General features: G+C 48.4%; 1 protein-coding gene across 2 annotated transcripts in view; it reads left to right on the forward strand.

Annotated features, from left to right (window-relative positions):
* The window catches only part of B3galt5 (beta-1,3-galactosyltransferase 5), a 92844-nt gene that overhangs the window by 52365 nt on the left and 24326 nt on the right, over positions 1–16153 (forward strand). The window contains exon 1 of one of the 2 annotated variants that reach the window (XM_045150304.1): positions 3917–3956. The exons of the other annotated variant lie outside the window; for it this stretch is intronic. The gene's annotated coding sequence lies outside the window, so the exon portion shown is untranslated. Of the gene's footprint in view, positions 1–3916; positions 3957–16153 lie in introns of those variants that run through there. 2 annotated transcript variants of the gene reach the window in all.

Here is a 16153-nt window from a genome sequence, read left to right on the forward strand (position 1 = left end):
CTCCTAAGGAGCAGACCTCAAATTCAGAGAGAAGTTGGCTCTTTTTCAGTCTATTATTACTCCTGCCATCACTAACCACATGTATGGGTGTGCATGTACTTCTGTGCACGTGTGGGAGTCTGACGACAACTGTGGCCACCTTGTGCCACTCTGTGTCTGTTTAATGCAGGCGATGTGTCGGGCACGGTTGAGGGTCTTGGGCCAGTGGAGGTCGCAGCAGGCCTAGACCCCAATAATCTCTCCTCCAGACTTGCAGGGGTGAGGCCACTCTCTCTCCCTACCTGGGGCACCTGGACATCCTGATAAGACTTAGGTTTCCATTTCCGTGGCCATGTGACCTTTTACTGCTTACCAGGAGGGTCCATGTATGTTAATGAGGTATCAGCCAGCAGCCCTCTCACAGCCAATCCCCTTGTGGCTGTACCCTGTACTTTTTCCCGCCACTGCATGAACACTTACAAGCCCATTCCCCCCAACAAATAAACGGGCTGTCCTCTGACACAATCTCCCGGGTGTTTCTTCCCGTCGCACTCACGGCCACTCAAGACCCTGCTCCGCTGCTGCCTGGACGCCCCTGGGAAACCAATGCGCAGCGGCCCCGGGGCGGCCAGGAACCACAGCGATGGGGAATTGAACTTGGGCCAGCAGGCTTGCAAGCAAGTGCCTTGAACTGCAGTAGCCATTTGCCCAGCCCTCCACCCAATATATTGATTCAGAAATTAGGGATTTCCTTGGCTGGGCCGATGGCTCAGTCAGCTGTGTGCTGGCAGCACCATGACCTAAATTTGGATCACTAGTTCCCACGTAGTAGCCAGGTGTGGTCTCAGCCCTGGGGAGGTGGGTCACGGGGGACACACTAGTAAATATCCCGTCTCAGCACAGGATGGTCAGCCTGTATGTTAAACAAGCTGAGGTGGGGAATGTATCCTGTTTGGGGTCTTTGTGACTGCTGCAAAAAGGTCAGATTATTTATTTATTTATTTATTTATTTATTTATTTATTTTGGCTTTTTGAGGTAGGGTCTCGCCCCAGCTCAGGCTGACCCGGAATTCACTATGTAGTCTCAGGGTGGCCTTGAACTCACAGCAGTCCTCCTATATGCATCTCCCAAGTGCTGGGATTGAAGGCGTGCCCCACCACGCCCGGCTCTGGATGGATGTTTTCATTGTCAGTAGAACACGGTTCCGGAAAGGGCTGGGGAAGGTGATTAGGGACACACAAGGAAGAGATATAGATAGGTTTGAAGGTGACAGCCATTCTCATGCCTGGGACAATGTGGGCTACTACCTGGGCCTCTTACAAGAACAACGTCGGAGCCTCAGGCCCAGGTTAGGAAGCCTCTACTCTGCCGACAGGCATCTTCAAGGGTTAAGGCAAAGGCAGGCTCATTCCCTGGGCTCAATAGTGTAGACATCCTCAGGCTTAAGTAGCTTGAAGACATTCGCCTACTTCAGCTATTCTTTGCTATCTACCCATTTCCCACACGATAACACTGAGTCCCAGACAGGCAAGCTCCCTTCACAAGTCTTTGTCTTGGTGGCACCTCTACATGGAGTGGTCCCTCTGCATCTTCTCCAGCCTCTTCATCCTTTAGGTCTTAGCTGCAAAACTTCCCTTGTTGCTGGGTGCCAGGCTGCATTTCCCTGAGATGCTAGTTCCTTGCCCCTCTGAGTGGCCCCCCAGTCCTGTGCTGGAGGGGACCAGTGAGAGGAGGGGAGGGGAGGGAAGTGAAGATAATGGAGGAGTGAGTAAAGGATAATGACGGAGATGGTAGGAAAATGTCATAATGAAACCCATCACTTTGTAATTTAACTAAACAATCGAGTATGCAGGTCACTGGTCACATCAGCTGCCTGAGGTCCTGTGAACCGTCAGAGCCAAGGTGACCTGGATGGGATAGGTGGGGGAGTGGGCTGCTCAGAGGGGGCGGAGGACCATCTGGAGGGAGGGGAGGGGCTGTGGAGGGCAAAAGCCTCACTCCTTCGCGGGGTTGGATGCTTCAAGCCCCGCGGCTGCCCCAGGCTTGTGTGCAGCCTGGCTCTGCTTGAGCGCCAGGCCCTGTTACCCCAGGAAACGGAGCTTCCGAGTGCAGCCTGGTGCAGAGTGGCGGGGGAGGTAAATAATCGCTCGCGATTATGCTGCAGTCACTCTGTGCCTCCTGCTCAGATGCTTCTTAGTCCCCTCCCCCAAACCACCCAGTCCCCCTGCTTCCCCAGGGCGTCACTCAGAAAGGATTCCATATCTTTAGGGTTTTGGATGGTCATCTCCCCAGCACCAGGAGCTCTTTTATCTTCCTGCAAAAAGGATCACGTGCCAACTGTAGGGAACTAAGGACTTGCATTGTACTGAAACCATTGGAGATGTTACATTAAGGAGAATAAATCAGATTCACTGGGCTTGGAACTGAGTGTGTTCTGGGGATTTTCAAAGCCTCCTGGGGCAGTTTTCACGGCCTGGCTCAGGCTGGTGACTACTGAATTATAGAAGCCCTCAAGTTTTTTATTTTTATTTTTTATGTCTTATTTATTTTCAAGCACAGAGAGACAGAGAAAAGAGACACACAGAGAGAATGGGTGCACCCTGGCATCTAGCCACTGCAAATAAACTCCAGATGCATGCACCACTTTGTGCATCTGGCTTACATGAGTATTGGGGAATCAAACCCAGGTCGTTAGGCTTTGCAGGCAAGCCTCTTAACTGCAGAGCATTCTCTCCAGCCCTCAAGTTTTTTTTTTTTATATTACTTCTTTAAGAGAGAGAGAGAAAGAGAGAGAGACTGAGTGAGTTTGGGTGTACCAGGGCTTCCTGCCACCCCAAATGAATTTCAAGTACATGAGCTACTTGGTGCATCTGGGTTTGCTTGGGTATTAGGGAATCGCACCCAGGCTACTGGATTTTACAGTCCAGTGTCTTTAACCACGGAGCCATCTCTCCAGCCCAGAAGTCCTCGACTCTCCTTTCTTTTTGCTTTTTTAGAGGTAGGGTCTCACACTCTAGCCCAGGCTGACCTGGAATTAACTATGTAGTCTTAGGGTGGCCTTGAACTCATTGCCATCCTCCTATTTCTGTCTCCAGAGTGCTGGGAATAAAGGTGTGAGCCATCATGCCCAGGCGAAGAAGTCCTCAACTCTTAAGAACATGTGTGCATTTGTGTACATAAGTGTACATAAATTTGGATTTATTTTGGGGGGGTACAGAGGCAAGTAAGGTCCTACTGCTACCTCTAGATTTCTGCCTATCCACGACCCTCCTGTCACAGATCTGTATTCAATCCCCATACTGCCTGTGGGGTTGACTCTGTAACCCAGACCTGTCTCTTAACTTCTTTGGGCCTCAGTTTCCTCATCTGTAAAATGGGAAAATTATTGTCTTAGCTTTAAAAGGGGCCAGCATAGTCTACACGGTTCTTGGACCTTGACACATTGCATAGCACGCAAACCTTGTGTATGAAAATAGCACCTTTTTTTTTTTTTAAAGAGGGGAGGGGGCACCTTGTCCTTCGGCAGGCCTCTGGGGTTTGGACCCTGCTGTCTTCTCTGCATTGGAAGCATTTTCCAAAGTTAACTTGGGGACTGTCCCCTGGGAGGGTAGGACCGCAAACTCCAAGCACCCGCCCAAGGAGAGATTTGCGCAAATTCTGGCTCGCGGTGAACGAACGATGCTCTTCCCCGGGCAGGCTTGGGTGGCGGAAGGTTTGCAGACAGCTGCCGCCTCTCCCGGGCGCGGTGGTCCAGCGGAGGCGCGGGCGGGCGTCCCGGGCAGCTCGTCCCTCCTCCGCGGCGCCTCACCTATCAGATTCCCGGTGCGCATCGCCGCGCTCCTCCCACCTCTCAATGCCCCGCCGAGCGGGCCTGGACAGCGCCTCCCGGGCCGGCTGCGCGCCCCCTGCCCTGCCCCTGCGGCCCACCCCGGCGGAGTCCGGTGCCCGGGGCCCCGAGGACCCGCGGCGGCGCACGGTAAGGGACCCCACCGGGCAGGAGCGCGGGGACCGCGGGGCGGGACAGCGGCGCGCAGGCGGGCGGGCGCGGGGCACTGGGCTGGGGGCCTGCACCCTCGGGCTGCCTCCCCAGGGTCCCCCCTGTTTGTGAGACAAAGGGAAGGTGAGCGGAACTTGGCGCAGCCGTGGATTCGTTTATAAAGTCCTGCCGCGCGCGCACGCACACACACCACGCCGAGGGGAAGTTGTGTTCCTGGGTGGGCAACACAGCAAACAGAAATTTGGGGGTGCATACTGGATTGACAGCACTGCGCAGTTGAAAAGAACAACCCCGAGCTCGAGAGAATAAGATCAATAAAATAAAACCAACTCCTAGGCACGCGGTGGATGGCAGACAGATCCTGCGGCGTGGTGTATGGAGGGGACCTGCCGGGAGGGCTGGCTGGAGGGGGACACTGTCATTTTCTCAGCAAGGAGCCGCGGCCAGCGGTGCCACTTTATTGGGAAGCTCTTTAGGCCATTTCTCAACACAGTGAGATTAAGATTCAAGATTTTCTTTCTTTCTTTTTTTTTTATTTCTTAAAAACAATAGCTATGCCTTCCCCCGCCTCCCCCGTGTGTGCACGCATGTTTGCCCAGGTATAATATGTGTGGTAATGAAGAAATTATTTGCATTTGAGGAATTTATTTCCCCCTGCCCTGTTTCCACTGTGCATTTTGTTAATTGGGTAATAAAGTTGTCTTTCAAAGAATGGAAACTGAATCAGCAGTGGTCTCATGTAAAAATCATTTTTTCATGTTCCCTTTTTATATTAGCAAGGCAAACTTAGCAAAATCTTTGTGGTTTTATACATACACACACACACACACACACACACAAATATTGTCACCTTCCATCTTGGCATCGTCACTTACTGCTTCTGTCCTTGGTCAAAAAGATGGGAGGATACGTTTTAATAAGGTGAGGCTCCAGTCAGTTTCTGGGGAGCCCAGTGGCCACTGTGCCTGTGTTTATAGATGTAGGAAATTCTTAGCTGCACTACTGAGTTACACACATGCTGATAATGCCCATCCTTACTGGCAGTAAAGTTTTTCAGTCAAGTTATAGGCTGGGCTGGGAATATAGCTTAGAGGGAGAGTGCTTGCCTGGTACGTGGGAGGCTCTGAGTGTAATTTCCAGCACTGAAAATAAAAATTGTCTGTCTGTTATCTGTCTGTCTGTCTGTCTATCTATCTATCTATCTATCTATCTATCTGCCATCTATCATATTATCCATCATCTCTCTAGTCTTGTGCATGTTCCATCTATCTGCCCCATCTTTTTTTTTTGGCATTTCCTCTTTGACACATATGATTAACGTGCAAATTCAGTTGTCCAATGGACTAATTGTATGAAGACCCGTTTTCTATCCCCTTTAGTTTTTTCCATCCTTCGTTTGCCCGTGTGGCATGTATGGCGTGACGTGTGTGGTGCATGCACACGGGTGGGCAGGTGTCAGTACCAGGCATGCAAGGGTCCGAGAGAACGGCATGCTCTTCCTCTGTCGCTCATCCGTGTATTGCTTTGAGACAGAGCGTCTCTCTGAATGTGGAGCTATGGTTTTCATGCACTCGAGAGGTTCTCTGGTCTCTGCTCCCTGCTGCAGGACTGGGGTGAGAGACATGTATGGCCGTGCTCAGCTGTTTACCTGGGTCCTGGGCAATCCAACTGAGGTGGCTCCCGTACCTCTCAGGTCCTCACTGCTTGTGGCAAGCTCTTATCCACTAAGCCATCTTCCCAGTGGGTGAATTAAAAAGAACTGAAGTTGGGAGAAGCTGCATGCGAGTCTCGGGGCATCAACTCTCGGAAGGGCACCTGGGGGTCAAATAGTTCCCTACACACTATCCCCACACAGGCTCAACCAGGGCAGTTGTGTCGCATGCAGAGGTTCTTCCAGACAAAGTCCTTTCTTTCGTGATTTCTACAGAGGTGGCTTTATGTCTACCAGGCCACTCGAGACTGGGTGCTTTGAGATTCAGTCACGTGTCCCGTCATGGTCATCACCTTCATTCTTTTCGCTGCCATCCCCATCCACTGACTGCGACACTGGAGAGGGTGGCTTCAGCCAGCGCAGTTATCCTGGAAGGGCCTCCGAGGTCCTGTCTCCCCCTTCCTTAGGCATGGACTTGCCTAGGCATTCACCTCCTGTGCATGTTTGTCCATGTCCATTTGATCGGGCTCCAATTAGACAGGATGCTGGTCCTGAATCCTGGTTCAGACCTTGAAAGGCTGACCAGTCCTGACAGTTGTCTGTTCCACAGCTGAGCGGGTTGACTGCCTAGGGTGGGGCTCTTCACCGAACCTGATGGACCATGAGCTTCCACACCCAAACCCCCGGGTGTGATCATCAGCGGTCAGCTCACTGACATGCTTCCTGCTCCACCTCAAGCCCAGGGGTGCAGCCTCCAGTGGACACAGCTGCTCCTTTGACCTTCCTTCTGTCCCCCATTTCTCCTCTCTGCTCTCCTCCCCGTCCTCAGGAAAGACCATGAGTGTGGAGGACTCCTCCTACCTCTCAATTTCAGGCTCTCCTTCACCTGGCTCTGAGAGCAGAGCTTCACCGGGCTTCGTGGCTGGCCTCCCATGGGTTTGGAGAGCACTTTTCTTTGCATGTGGTAGGACGGTGTGAACCTCAGCCTTTGTGTGAAACACAGAGTGAATGGGTGGGTGGGTAAGATGGATGGTAGGGTTTGGGTGAACCGATGGGGCTTTCGGTTGCAAACCAGAATCAGGAGATAATGTCACCAAACAGAATCCCCCCCTCATCACGGAGAGGCTGTTGTCGGGTTATGCCACTTGTTTGCAAAAGTTGAAGCCAGGATGCTGGAGCCCCTTGCCATAACCAAGGCAGCACATAGTCTCAATTGCCAAGTGGGGCGGTGTGGGGCTCCAGACCAGGTCCATCTGGTCTAGATGTCATATTGACATTCCAGATGACCTCGGCTCATTATAATCTCATTATAAAGATAAGGACACGCCTATGGGTACCCAGATAGATCTGAGCATGCTGTGGTGACTGCATGCATGCCACAGCCCTCCTAACTCCATCCCAGGGAGTGCAAATCCAAACCTCAAACTTGCTGTGGAGAGAAGGTTCCTGTAGAGGGTGAGCCTTGTTACTCTATGCACTGGCCATTGAGTGAAATGTCCTGTGTGCTCCCAGAATGGTTTGGTTATTTGCAAATGGTATTGAGTAGAAAAAGAATCTGAAAATCTGGCAACTGTTAAAATGATGTCAGAGGAGCTGGGCATTGTGGCACATGCCTTTAATTCCAATGCTCAGGAGGCAGAGGTAGGAGGATCGCCGTGAGTTCAAGGCCACCCTGAAACTACATAGTGAATTCCAGGTCAGCCTGGACTAGAGTGAAACCCTACCTCGGAATCCTTCCCCCCCCAAAAAAAAAGATGTCAGAGATTTTTACTTTAAAGCCTGATGGAGCCAGGCATGGTGGCGTATGCCTTTTTAAATTTTTATTTATTTATTTATTTGACAAAGAAAGAGGGAGGGAGAGAGGGAGAGAGAGAGAGAACGGGCACGCCATGGCCTCCAGCCACTACAAAGGAACTCCAGATGCATATGCCCCCTTGTGCATCTGGCTAACATGGGTCTTGGGGAATCGAACCTGGATCCTTTGGCTTTGCAGGCAAATGCCTTAACTGCTAAGGCATCTCTCCAGCCTGATGTCAGAGATTTTGACAGAATAACAAGGTCTTTAGTTGAAAACCAGGGTCAGGAGGTATAGTGAATGAGTGTCATCCGAAAAGAAACCAACCAGACTTTTTATGTGTGACTTTGAATGTTGCACTTACCTTGTGGGACAAACACCTGACCAGAAGCAGCGTATGGGAGGAAAGGGTTTATTTCAGGCTTACAGATTCCAGGGAAAACTCCATCAGGGCAGAAGAACTAAGCTCACTTCAGACATCCACAGCAGAGAGGCAGAACCAGCAGCCAGAGCACAACCTATTTCTGAACCCACTTCTTAGGGCTCGACTCCAGGTCTGCCCCCGCCCCATGACGCACCTCCCCCAGCAGGGCTCCGCCTGCTGACGACTAAGTAGGAAGCTTAATCTTAATCAAAAATACCTAAGGCTGTGGGGAATTACATTCAAACCACCACATTGAACATCATCCCTCGTTTTCAATAGTAGACACAGACCTAGATATCCGACTGGGTAAATAAAGTAGCTGGGTCCACTCAGCTCCTAAATGTTTAGAGAGGTCAAGCTGCAAAGTCAAGTGTCTGGGTTCAAATGTCTTGGCTGGGTAACCTTGAGCAAGTACCTTTCTCAATTCCTCACTTTTCTCCGTTGAAACCACAGAGGATGGCGTGTGTGCTTGTGAGGGCTGGTGTTCCCCAAGCAGCCACGGGGCGAGGCCGGATATATGCTGCACAATAATTGCTTTTATCCCAGCCATTGCTGTTTCCCTGTACTTTTCTAAGCACTTGCTGAGTAATATTATTTCAGATCAAGCATGAGGACTGGGGCTGGAGAGATGGCTTGACAGTTAAGGCACTTGCCTGCGAAGCCTAAGGCCCCAGGTTAGACTCTCTAGATCCTATGTAAACCAGACGCACAAGGTGACTGAAGTGTGCAAGATGACACCTGTGCACAAGAGGGCGCCCACGTCTGGAGTTTGATTGCAGTGGCTGGAGGCCTGGGCTCGCCAACTCACGCTTACAAAAAAAACAACAATAAACAAAACAAAACAAAAATGAAAGAAAACAAAAACAAAACAAAACAAAACAAACAACAACAACAAAATACCAAAACAGAATGAGGTATGGCAAGTTATACCACCAGCCAGCTAGGCAAGATGTGCCCACTGGTATCATAGTGGCATGACTATTATGGGTATAATCAACTGCTTGCTGATTGGATTTGAGGTCTGTAAAAAAAGGTATGAGGCATGGAAATAAAGAAACACCCTTCCTTCCTTCCTTCCTTTCCTCCTTTTCTCCCTCCGTCCCTCCCTCTCTCCTTCCCTTCCCCCCTCTCTCTCTTTCTTTTTTTTTTTTAAGGTAGGGTCTTGCCTTAGCCCAAGATGAGGGTGGCCTTGAACTCATGGCAGCCCTCCTACCACTGCCTCCCAAGTGCTAGGATTAAAGGCATGCACCACCATACCCGGCTGAAACAATGAATGTAAGAATTACTTGCTTTTAAAAGTAATTGTTAGAGAAAAGTCTGCTGGACAAGGGACACACGCGTCTGGAGTTTGTTTTCAGTGGCTGGAGGCCCTGGCGTGCTCATTCTCTCTCTCTCTCTTTCTCCCTCTTTCTCTGTCAAATAAATAATTAAAAATAAATAAATTAAAAAATATTTTTAAAAAGTGTGCCGGAAACATTTTGAGGCACAGCAGAATGACCAAAACATGATGATGAACACCAGGGTACAAGGTGGAGATTGTTGTCTGACCGGGGCTCTTTCCTGTAGCCTCTGACTCTCTGGAAATTTGAAGTGTTCCTCAGCGTTGTAATGTCAGGCTACCACGCTACTAGTTCTCTTTCTCCTTTATTTATTTGCCCTAGAGGAGTTTTGGTTATCTCATGTGTTGCAGTCAGGTTCGCATTGCTGGTAGAATCACCCAACCAAGAGCAGCTTTTGGGAAGAAAGGGTTTATTTTGGCTTATAATCTCAAGGGGAAGCTCCACGATGGCAGGGAAAACGATGGCATGAGCAGAGGGTGGACATCACCACCTGGCCAACATAAGGTGGACCATAGCAAAAGGAGAGTGTGCCAAACACTGGCAAGGGGACACTGGCTATAACACCTATAAGCTGGCCTCCAACGGTACACTGCCTCCAGGAGGCGTTAATTCCCAAATCTGCATCAGCTGGGGACCTAGCGTTCCAAACACTCAAGTTTATGGGGGACCCCTGAATCAAATCATCACGTCATGTTAGCTGTGCGAGTTCCCCAGTACACCACCTCCCATCTTTTTGTCATCCCATATGTCCTTTCTGCTTTGGTGATCTTAATTTCTTGTGGGAGCGTTTCATTTACTGTGAACACTTTGAATCCATTTGCAAGTCTCTTCTTTCAGACTCTCTGCTTCTTCTGCCCTTCTAATCTTCCCCCCTTTTTATTGGCAGCTTCCACACTTACAGAAAATAAACCATAATAATTCCCTCCCCTCCCCCACTTTTCCCTTCACAGATCTACACTCCATCATATCCCCTCCCTCTCTCCATTAGTCTCTCTTTTAATTTGATGCCATCATCTTTTTCTCCTCTTATGAGGGTCTTGTGTAGGTATTGCTAGGAGTTGTGAGGTCATGGATATCGAGGCCAATTTCTGTCTGGACAGTTGTATGTAAGGAGTGGTGCCCTTCCTTAGGCTCTTGCATTCTTTCCGCCACCCCTTCCGCAATGGACCCTGAGCCTTGGAGGGTGTGATAGAGATGTTTCAGTGCTGGACACTCCTCCGTCACGTCTTCTCAGCACCATGGTGCCTTTGGGTCATTGTAGTGGTCCCCGCGAGTGACGTTAGCATATGGTGTGAAGTCAAGTGAAGAGCTTCCAGGGCCTTTTTATTCTGTTTTGTGTGTGATCGTGTGCAGATGTGCACGCCTCGTGCGCCCGAGGGCAGAGGGCAGGGCGAGATGTCAGCTGTCCTCTGTCACTCTCTGCCTCACTTGTCACTGTACTCGAGCCCCCCATGTTCTGGTTAGCAATCCTCCTGTCTCGGTCCCCTCAGCACTGAGGTGACAGTCACGTGCTGTCATGCTGGGCTTTATGGGTGGGTGCTGGGGTTCGACTTTGGTCCTCATGTGCACAGCCAGTGGGTCTGACCCAATGACACATCTCCCCAGCCCTTCTTCGGTCTGTTGTATATTTTCCTATTTTCTTTTTTTTCTTTTGAGGTAGGGTCTCGCTCTAGCCCAGGCCGACTTGGAACTCACTGTGTAGTTCCAGGCTAGCCTTGAACTCACAGCCATCTTCCTACCTCCGCCTCACCCAGCCTCTGTTGTCACCACGCCCGGCTATATTGTTCTTTTGTTCCTTCTCTTCTTTTCTCTTTTCGCCCGAGGAATGTTTACAAGGGCCAGTTTCCCTGGCTGGCTGTATCTTCAGGTACAAGTTGACTGCCTTGTCTTTGAGCATTTATCTGTTCTCCACAGCGCTTCAGTCAAGCCCTGCATGTTGTAATCGGCTTTTCTGTCGTCCCAGGGTAAGATGGGGGCGGGGGAGGTGCACCAGGCATGGTCCATAATCATGACTGGCTTATGTTTTTCCTGTATTGTTACTAAAAAAATATTCTTTTCAAGATACACCCGGGCAAAAGATTACTCCCAGATTCAGGGTGTAGCTTGGAGGCTCCAACTTATTTTCCAAATCATAAACTGATCAGGTGCGTGGAAGTGAGAGAAGAGCCCGCAAGCTGGGCGAGCGCGTCTGGTGCAGATGACAAGCCACGCCTGCAGGGCCGGGCAGCGTAAAGCATTCTTTGTAAAAACTTCAGTTCCTGAATTTTATTTATGAGAGAGAGAGAGAGAGAGAGACAGAGGAAGAGGCAGACAAGAGGGAATGGGCCCGCTAGGGCCTCTAGCCACTGCAAACAAACTCCCGACGCATGCGCCTGGCTTAAATGCATCTGGCTTAAGTGGGTCCTGGGGAATTTAACCTGGGTCCTTAGGCTTTGCAGGCATGATCTCTCCACTATGCTTGCAGCCTCACATACATGAACATGGACACACACATGAACATACATCCACACAAAATTAAAATGGTGCCATAGTGGTTGGACTGTGACCAGTTTCTCATTTGTGATATTTTTGAAATCCAGACGCGTGGACACACAGCTGTAGCAGTTGCGTTTTCATTGCTCTCTCTGTAACGTGGTGTTACAAGATTTACCATGGTTGGTTCACTTGCTGTTGATAGATGTTTAGTTGTTTTACACTTTAAAAGATACTTAGTTATTTGGCCGGGCGTGGTGGTGCACGCCTTTAATCCCAGCACTTGGGAAGCAGAGGTAGGAGGATTGCTGTGAGTTCGAGGCTACCCTGAGACTACATAGTGAATTCCAGGTCAGCCTGGGCTAGAGCGAGCCCCTACCTTGAAAAACCAAAAAAAAGAAGAAAAAGATATTTAGTTATTTGATTGAGAATGAGAGAAAGAAGGAGAAAGAGAGACAGAGAGAGAGGAAAAGAATGGGCATGCTAGGGCCTCTAGTCACTGTAAATGAACTCTAGACACATGCGCCGCCTTGTGCATCTGGTTTTATGTGAGTCCTGGGGAATTGAATTGGGATTCTTAGGCTTTGCAGGCAAGTGCCTTAACTGCTGAGACATCTCTTCAGTCCATGTTGCTTTATACTTTTGATATAAAATGCAGTGATAAACATTCCTGTGCATATCTCCTTTTGCATACATGCATGAATTTCTTTTTTTTAAACATTTATTTATGAGAGAGAGAGAGAGAGAGATATCATGAGTCTCTTGCCACTGCAAATGAACTTGAGATGCATGTGCCACTGTGAGCATCTGGCTTTATATGGCTACTGGGAATCAAACCCAGGCTGGCAGGCTTTGCCAGCAAGTGCCTTTAACTGATGAGTCATCTTTCCAGCCTACATGCATGAATTTCTTTTAGGGTAATTATATACCTAGAAAATAATGATTGAGTTAAGGGCAAGTGTGTCTCCATTTATCGAGATACTGAAGAATTCTACCCACCAGCTGTGTAACTCAGAAGCTCAGTGACTGGTTCTGCACAGTTCTACCAACACTTAGAATTATCGCACCTTAAAAATGTGTATTAAAGCCGGGCGTGGTGGCGCACGCCTTTAATCCCAGCACTCGGGAGGCAGAGGTAGGAGGATCTCCGAGAGTTCGAGGCCACCCTGAGACTACATAGTTAATTCCAGGTCAGCCTGAGCCAGAGTGAGACCCTACCTCGAAAAACCAAAAAAAAAAACCAAAAAAGTGTATTAATATGGAAAGTACGAACTCAGCTTTATTGCTTGAAGATGTATCAGCCTGATTCTAGTATATCTGATCATCTGTATAAAATTGTCAGTCTATCACCTCATCATCTATCTGTCCATCCATCCATCTGTCCGTCTGTCTGTCTGTCTGTCTGTCTATCTATCTATCTATCTATCTATCTATCTATCTATCTATCTATCTATCTATCTATCTATCTAACTATCTATCTATCTTGTCTGTCTGTCTGTCATCTATCTTCCATCACTGTCTCTGTATTAGTTACATTTCTTGCAACCTAACGATGGAAGGGTTTATTTTGGCTCACAGTTCAGAGGGTAAGTGCACCCCGATACAGGCCCTCTGGCAGCAGAAGCATGATGCGTCTTGTGAAATTCCTTCAGCCAGGAAGCAGAGAGCTTGGGTGGGAAGCAGGCTAGGCTATGACTCTCAATAGCCTGCCCTCCTGGACTCCCTCCATTTATGTCCACTGCCCCAAAGAATCCATAGACTCCTCAAACAGTGCATCAGCTAGGGAGCAAGCATTCAACCACATGATCTTGTAAGCCATAAAAGTTTGCCCATCTAACATTTGGGGTTCCTTTTCTATGAATGACCTGTTCATTCTGTTCATTTTTCATGTGGGAGAGTTCTTTCCTACTGATTGTACAAGTTCATTTGAAGATTCTAGAGCCTTCGTTTTCGATCATCTGCATTGTAAAGACCCCTCCTGGTCTGTGGCTTGTGTGTTCTCATATTATCAAACTAGCTTTTCATGTGTTTAATTCTCCAAGTCTTCATTTATGGTTTGTGCTTTTTCTGAAGGAAATCTTTTTTCCCCCCCCATGCTGAAGTTTTAAAGCCACTCTCATATATTTTCTTATAAAAGACAAGGTTATAAAAAGTCTTAAAGTTGTAAAAGTTTAAACTCCCTGTAACTGGGAAAGCCATGTCTGTTTAAACCTGCCTTGGGTTAAATTTTTTTTTTTTTTAATTTGAGAGAGAGAGAAGGGGGAAAGAGAGAATGAGGGAGGGAGAGAGAAAGATACCCGGGCTGCAAACAAACTGCAGACAAATGCACCACATATCTGGCTTTACATGGGTACTGGAGAGGTTTGAAAAAAAAAAAAAAAGAAAGAAATAGCATCTCCAATCACTGAATTGTCTCCTCAGCGTCCATGGGTTTGGGTTTGGTAAGGTGTGAGTTAGGGACTCAAATGCAGTCAGGAGTCTCCGAGCTGTACTTCAGGATCCTTCATTTTCCTGCTAATGGGTGCTGCAGCTTCAAGAGACATGTAGATCTGTTTCTGAGTTGTTTATTTTATTGATTACCTTGGTCTGCTATAGAAAGTTGCTATAGATCAGGCGGCTTCAATAACAGAGAGTTATTTCCTCACCACTGTGGAGGCTGCCTAAGTCTCTGGTTCAGGTCCCAGCGTGGCTGGCTTCCTGGATTCTCTGCTTTGCACATGGGGGTGGGGTAACATTTCTCTCCCCCTTCAGGCCACCAGTTCTCCTCTTCCTCCTCCTTCTCCTCCTCTTCTTCTTCTTCCTCCTTGTCCTCCTCCTTCTTCTCTCTCTTTTTTTTTTAATGAAGGAAGGGATTTATTGAAGCTTGTAGATCCAGGGGAAGTTCCATAATGGCAGAAGTTGGCCCCCTCTTAAAGGGCCAAGTAAAGAGAGAAAAAGCCAAAAGCCACACAGCACAGCACACTTCAGGCACTCCAGCTAGGCACACTTTGCATATCTATAATTGAAATCTCAAACCCACCTTAAGATCCGCCCAGTGACACTGCCTCCAGCCAGGTGGTTGCTGATGAAAACTGCAAACTAATAAAACACTGAATATACTGGGAGCCATCTATTCAAACTACCACATTCTGCCCCTGCCCCCCCCCCCCCAATAGATTCATAACCATCACACATTGTAAATTGTACTCAGTCCTATTTCAAAGGTTCTCACATAGTTCCAAAGTCCGAAGTCTCATCTGAGATTTAAGATTGTCTCTTAGCTGTAAAATCAAACAAGTTATATACTTTCCACATATAAAGGCACAGAGTAAACATTTTCAACTGGTATAAGGTATAGTAAGGAGAGACTAGAACAATGCAAACTCAACCGCCATCAAGTAATCATCAAACATCTGCAGTTCAAGTTCAATATGATCAGAGACTGATAGTCTCCAGGTTTCCCAATTCTGCCCCTCCAGGTGGGCAGAGTACCCAGGGAAAACTTCCATCCCAGGCCAACAGTGCACTCCATGGTAGCCTTTGCACAGTCCTGGTATATCCAAAACATCTTCAGGTCTCCATGCATGTCACAGTCCGTCTTCCAAAGGCTCTTCCAGCCTATCAGGGCATCATGCCCTGCCTCATGTTGCATCTTAGCAGTGGCTCCTGGAACCATGTGCAATTCATGACCACTCCATGCATTTTTCATGCGTCCAAAGCTAATACCAGGTGTGAAGGACACAGCCATATTCTTAATTTAGGTACCAAATAAATTGTAACCTTGAAAAGCAGGTTCCTTCTCCAGTCAACTCTTTACAAAAGAGTTTGCATATCTAACAGTCTTTCCTCAGGCATCTTCTCCATGGTTTTAATGTAAAGTGGTTGGGCCATCTTCCTTAAGATTGCTAATGTGTTGACAATAGCAGCTTTAGGAACCTAAACAGCACTTTGCTCACTGAACTGTTTCCACAGGCCCCTGGACAGCAGTTTCCTATGATATCAGCACCATTTATATACCCTCCATCAATGCACAGGGTTCCAGTTTCTCTGCATTTCCATCAACACTTGGTATTGTCTGATTTTTAAGGCAAGGTTTCACTCTAGCCCAGGCTGACCTGGAATTCACTATGTAGTCTCAGGGTGGCCTTGAATTTACAGTGATCCTTTAGCACTGCCTCCCGAGTGCTGGGATTAAAGGCGTGTGCCACCACTCCTGGCCTGTGATTTTATTTTTCTTTCTTTATGTTTTGAGAGAGAGAGAGAGAGAGAGAGAGAGAGAGAGAGAGAGAGAGAGAGAGAGAATGGGTGCACCTGGGCCTTCAGCCACTGTGAATGAACTTCAGACACGTGCGCCCCCTTGTATGCATGTGTGACATTGTGAGCTTGCATCACTGTGCATCTGGCTTACATGGGACCTGGAGATTCGAACAGGAGTTCTTAGGTTTCACAGGCCCGTGCCTTAGCCACTAAGCCATCTTGCCAGCCCTTGGCTGTGATTTTATATTAGTCATTCTA

Source organism: Jaculus jaculus, chromosome 5 (assembly GCF_020740685.1).
Source record: "Jaculus jaculus isolate mJacJac1 chromosome 5, mJacJac1.mat.Y.cur, whole genome shotgun sequence".
Taxonomy (NCBI): Eukaryota; Metazoa; Chordata; class Mammalia; order Rodentia; family Dipodidae; genus Jaculus; species Jaculus jaculus.